Genomic DNA, 6,000 nt, shown 5'->3' on the forward strand with positions numbered 1-6,000 from the left:
ATTAATTAATGATTTCAAATAAGTTTAGTTTAAGGCTTATATAAACACGGGTGCTTTATTGATATCATGACAAAATGTTTGATATAATATGTCTATTTTGAAACCATAAAGGTATGTTATGTGACAGATCAGACCCTGATTTATTGGTCAACGTACGTATTTTTACACCCGGCTCTTTCATCGGTACATATACACACATGCTTTCTTTATATGATTTTCGTAAAATAAGGCACATCATTTATACATTTAATAAAAATGCCAATTATATAAAATTCTCAAAGAACTATTCGCATCTACGTTTTGAGACTGCATTTGATAAAAAAAAAATACTGCTAAAATAAAGCTTTATTCTTTAAAAAATAAACAATGAAACGAATGAATTATGCGAATAAATATACACACACACACACACATATATATTATTTTTTGACATCTCATCAAAGATGAAGAAGAATATGGAAGTCTGGGCATTCATTCTTCTTGTTCTTCTTCATCTTTGATGAGATGTCAAAAAATAATATGAAAATAACTCCTGTAATTGGAGATAATCCAGATTTTGTGAACAAGTATTTGGACACACTCAAAATGTTCACATATATATATATATATATATATATATATATATATATATATATATATATATATATATATATATATATATATATATATATATATATATATATATACATATATATATATATATATATATATTTATATATATAAATATATATATATATATATATATATATATATATATATATATATATATATATATATATATATATATATATATATATATATATATATATATACATATCATATATCAGTTATTTAAATAATCAATCTATCTAAACAAATTCCTTGGATTATTTCAAGCTTAAATCTTTGTTTGCAAATGCTTTTTAATAACTTTTTATTCTTTGTACGATATTATTATTTACAAAGGATCAGTTCGCAGGACGCAAACCTATGACGAATTTTTATTATGGCGTATTCGTGAAATATTCATCCGTACATTTTACAATGGATATTTTTTAATATAAAATTTACCTCGGTTTTATTCGCTTCCTGAAAACACGGCAGTAGAAAGATATGGAATGAAAAGTTATGTTCGCTATACTTACAATATCTGCGCTTTATTGAATTTCATAGTCGGTTTTGCTCCGTGATACAACCGGTATACGAGTATAATAATATTTTGTGTTGTATAGTACACAACTGCGCTCATGTGAATTGAATACTACAGTAAATTCCATATATTTTAAAGCTCATTCTGTAATGTAACATTACATTTATTAACTCTTGATTATTTTATCATGGATTATCATAGATTAAAAAGGTTCTATTTGGCAATCAAATAGTTAAGTTTTTTTCAAATATTTTTTTTCATCAAACATATAATTATAAATAACGAGTCTTAACAATGTCACCTCATTGTGTTGTCTCGTCTCAACAATATTCATAATTATAAGATTGTTTCACATTCAATATTTTTTCATCGAAAAATAGTTTGTTCTTAGTCTGAAGATATTATATTAGGTATGAAAATTGAGGATTTCATAAAAAAATCCCCACCATATGGAATATTAATCAATCACACACTTAAACCGGTTTATAAAGTTTATAACGTTATCCCCGTTTTTATATTTCCGATATTAGAAATAATAAGTTCTTCAGATATTTGAAATAAAGAGAAAGGAAACTAAAATTCACTTTATTTTATTCATATTATAGTATTTGATTTTAACTAATTATCAAATGTACCCAACGAAGTTTTAAATAAAATTCGACTAAAGTAATAGTAAATTGAATCAAATGAAAGTGTTTGTGAATCCGTACAAAGGATCTCCATGATGGATAAGGAAGCCAATTGAAAAAGGTGGGCTACAAAACAATCTGAAACTATTTTAGCCTTGAAGTACCGAGACATAGCGCTACGAATGGTAACACAAAACAAAACAAATTTGTGACTTTGTCAAATAGATATTTAAACATTGGTTTTTGAAAAACATCTAAAAGCATTTGATAAAATTTGTTTGATAAAAATTTTAAAAATACGCGAGTTAAACAGTTTTTTATATACTAAACAGTTGAATTTAATACGTATGCAGTATGAATTAAGGCAAAATATACGATAGCCCACTACAAATTTTGATTTTGATATGAAATTGATAATGACACATAAAAAATAGAGTCTGAAAGGGGATAAGTGGCCTTCTTCTTGGTCTTCTTGGGCTGCATCACGGCCAAGATGTTGGGCAAGACGCCTCCCTGTATGATGGTAGCGCCGGAGAGCAACTTGTGAGCTCTCGTCATTGTGGATAGTCAACTACAGATGGCGGGGGGTGATGCTGGTGTCCTTGTTGTCACTGGCGGCATTGCGGGGCATCTCCAACACCTTGGCAGCCAGGTACTCCATGACGGCGGCGAAGTATACGACTTTCTCAGCGTAGTAGATGCGAGCTGGCGTGTTTTGTATATTTAAAATTGCTCCGGTATTCCACAAAGTTGAATAATTTTATGTATTTTTTACTGTAATGATATTTTTCATGAAGTTTTAATAATAAATTGCACAAACAGAAGTTGAAGATTCTTCCTACGTATGTATCATTGATCCGTTATAATAAAGTCAGTTAATAAATGATAGATTGTTCCATTTATTGGCCTTAGAAAAGGTTAATATAATAACTGAAACGTAAAATTACTGTCAAACAAGGGATGAATAAAACCCTATAAAGAAGGTTAACGTATACATATATACATAACGAATCTTTTGTGTAGGGGGAGTAGGGTGATATAATGAGATAATGTCCCTTGTATTTCTCATTCGTCATCCTTCAAAATAAACATTTAAGGAGAAGGTAATGTGAATAATGGGTCTCGTGGGTAGTTACAAAATCCCTACATGAATATCTTATAATAATACTTTCAGGGAATAAACCTGAAAAGGACGAAAATCGAGTTTTGTTATTTTTTATGGAATTAGATATGATCGTGTTTCTAAAAATATCAAACAAAGGCACCCCTTTATTTTCACAACCCTCTGTTTGCATTTTCAGAGAATTTGTTAGATTATTGATACATATATGTGGGTGAAGGTAATGTTAACTTTTTCGTCCAAAAGCGAAAAATTCGAAATACGGATCTTTGATTTGTTTAAATTGTGTAAGCTATCCTTATCATATTAAAAATGTATTCTTAGAAAATTAGAATATATGAGTACATTTATTATAGATTTTAAAATAAAAACGACATGAATATTTGAAAAAAAAATTGAAAGATGAAACCAAAAAAAATATAAAACAGTGTGTTTGTGCTCTGACTTATATATATTTTTTAAATATTTATTTTCACTTTGATCCCAAATAGTACATAGGGCATCGCATTCGAACAGTGTATATGTGTAAATATTTTATTTTTGAAATAAATGAAAAGTAATGATAGAAACGATAGGAACGATTAAAGAGGTAACGGAGAATACCAGCAATATCCCGGTCACCCGGGGTGCATACCACACCCATACACTTAAAACTTATTCAGCTCACCAAAGATGGTGCTGAGAACTAGCATGTGAAATAAGGTGTAAATTGAAGGATAAACATGACTTCCGAAATTGATTTAATGTGTTCATCAATCACGGGTAGAGAGATGAATGTCTTAAGTGATTACTTAAACCAGCCTATGACATTAGTACTGTTAACACCCAGACATCCGTACTTTTCTTCATTTTTGTTGAGATATCAATATGCGTTTGATTTACATTCCTAATTTATACAAAAAAAAATTTAGCTTAAATTTTTGATAACTGATCTTTGAATATCGCTTATTGTAGGATAAATATAAAGTTTCAGTTTAGATTCCGCTTTTCCTGTATATGGAAAAATAACTTCACTTCTTAAGAAAGAGTTGGTTGAAATATTTGTTGTTGTTCAGTAGTTTTCAATTGACAAAGTTCTGATGTACATTGTGAGGAACACGGCCTTAATGGAGAACATACTCGCAGCGCAAGAACGTCAATTTGAAATCACATATTTTCGGAATAAAACTCTGAAACAATATTTGCTCTACGTAGAACTCACATCCTGTTCTTTTCAGAAAACAAGCACAAAAACTGTTTAGTTGGGTTTTATTTTGCAAACTGTGGAAACATCAAAACACAGTGTGTAGTGGTTATTTCAGTTTTATTATAAAATAGTTTTTTGTAAGTAATTCATTGACATTGTAATACAAAACTGCTTAAGATGACTTGATATTAAACATCTTTCGTGTTTTTAAATGAAATAAGATAAAAGTTTGAGTGTACCTGGGCTTAATACTTACTATTTCGCTGGCTTGAATTATCACTTTACGCACATTTGTAACGTTCATCGTTCTACCCAATATTAAATATCAATTTTGCATATTTTTTTATAAACATTTATTATGCAGCTGATTGTGGCGCCATCTGTTGAAAAAATTGTGAAATATATTCCAGGTCGTAAGCCTTAGGATGCTCAGACTTTTATCTTCTTTCATGAAATTTATGTAGGTATTTATAGAAAAACAAGTTGAGACTTTTAAAATATTGATATATCATCCGTTGGGTGAATAATCCAGTGTCTGATAGAATAATTAATTATTAGTTAACATGAACAATTAAATGTTATAACTTCCGTTTAGGCAGTGTAAAAACTCACTTAGTCAATAAATATAATTTTGACATCATTCATATAAATTAAAATGGATAAAAATCTTTTTCATACCTTAGTTAATTGAACGATATTTAAAAAAATCCATTTTAAAGGGTTTGTTTAGGACTTTATCAAATATTTTATTCATATTTTTTTAAAATTATGAAACGACTTACATAATAGCTTATTTTTGAAAACATATTTTTGTTAAATGTACTTTATATTTGAATTTATGCCAATCTGAGTCATTCTCAAAATTATGATAAGGAAAACAATGCATCTCATTCATAATTTTCAAAGTAAATTTCTTATATTATTTATTAAAAGATGTTCTATTTTATCAAGACACGAAAGCTTAAAAAGCCCGACTCTATTGTACGTATGGGCTGTATAGGCACTTGATACGCCCTAGGCGCAATTAATTTTTAAGGTCTCTATCCAAAAAAATTGGTATTCACAACATTAACGAAAACCGAACAAATTAACAAAAAACGTTTTCCGCTAACTCAATTACCTCTAACAAAAAAAAGAGAAAATTTCAGGTGAAAAAGCTCTCTTTTTTAATAACGTACACTTTCGATAAATTGAATCGTAATAAAAAACTTTATTCAATTTTTGCCTCCATGATTTGTGTATCCTGAGGCGTATCAAATTTGCTTTTTATCCATCATCGTTTAATATTTATGAAAATTAGTGATTTTATTAATAAATTATTTCATAAATATTTTTTCATGTTTTTCATCAGTAATGTTGTTAATGAATTGTTTATTTATTTATTTATATTGAAATTCTAATAAAACGAAAAAAATCTTGAAAGATCAAAACCATACACGTAAAACATGCCCTTAATATCAATTAATTAATAAACTCTTTTGATTCTTTTGATCCTTACCTTATTATATCAAGGCTCTTTGAGAATCCCAATTATCTGAATTCCTCCAAATCTAAAACAAATAAAAATATATCATTAAAAACTTTTTCATTGAGAAATTCATTAGACGGATCGTTTCATGCAACAAAATTAATTTATGAATATTCCTAACATATCTAAAGGAGAATTCAATTTTAAGATAAATATTTAGATTGGATTTTTATGGTACTAAAATCTTTTAAAAGATTGTAAACAAGGAATAAATATGATTAACCTTGTTAATTGTCAACATTTATTAATTAATGACACATGGATGACAATGGACAAAATGGTTATCGTTACATAATTGTAAAAAGTGATCACTCAAGTCAGCTAAATATATAATCGTATTATTTTTTGACATCTCATCAAAGATGAAGAAGAATATAGAAGTCTGGGCATTTACGGGGCTGACGACCG

General features: G+C 28.2%; 1 protein-coding gene across 1 annotated transcript in view; it reads right to left on the reverse strand.

Annotated features, from left to right (window-relative positions):
- LOC148313091 (poly(rC)-binding protein 3-like) overlaps positions 1-5,592 on the reverse strand; it is an 87,274-nt gene extending 81,682 nt beyond the window's left edge. Inside the window, exon 1 of the mRNA XM_088268384.1 lies at positions 5,563-5,592. The gene's annotated coding sequence lies outside the window, so the exon portion shown is untranslated. The remainder of the gene's footprint in view (positions 1-5,562) is intronic.
- Between the last annotated feature and the right edge of the window lie 408 nt (positions 5,593-6,000).

The sequence above is a fragment of the Brachycentrus maculatus genome, unplaced genomic scaffold (assembly GCF_059751285.1).
Source record: "Brachycentrus maculatus isolate JH-2025_06_01 unplaced genomic scaffold, ASM5975128v1 h1tg000023l, whole genome shotgun sequence".
Taxonomy (NCBI): Eukaryota; Metazoa; Arthropoda; class Insecta; order Trichoptera; family Brachycentridae; genus Brachycentrus; species Brachycentrus maculatus.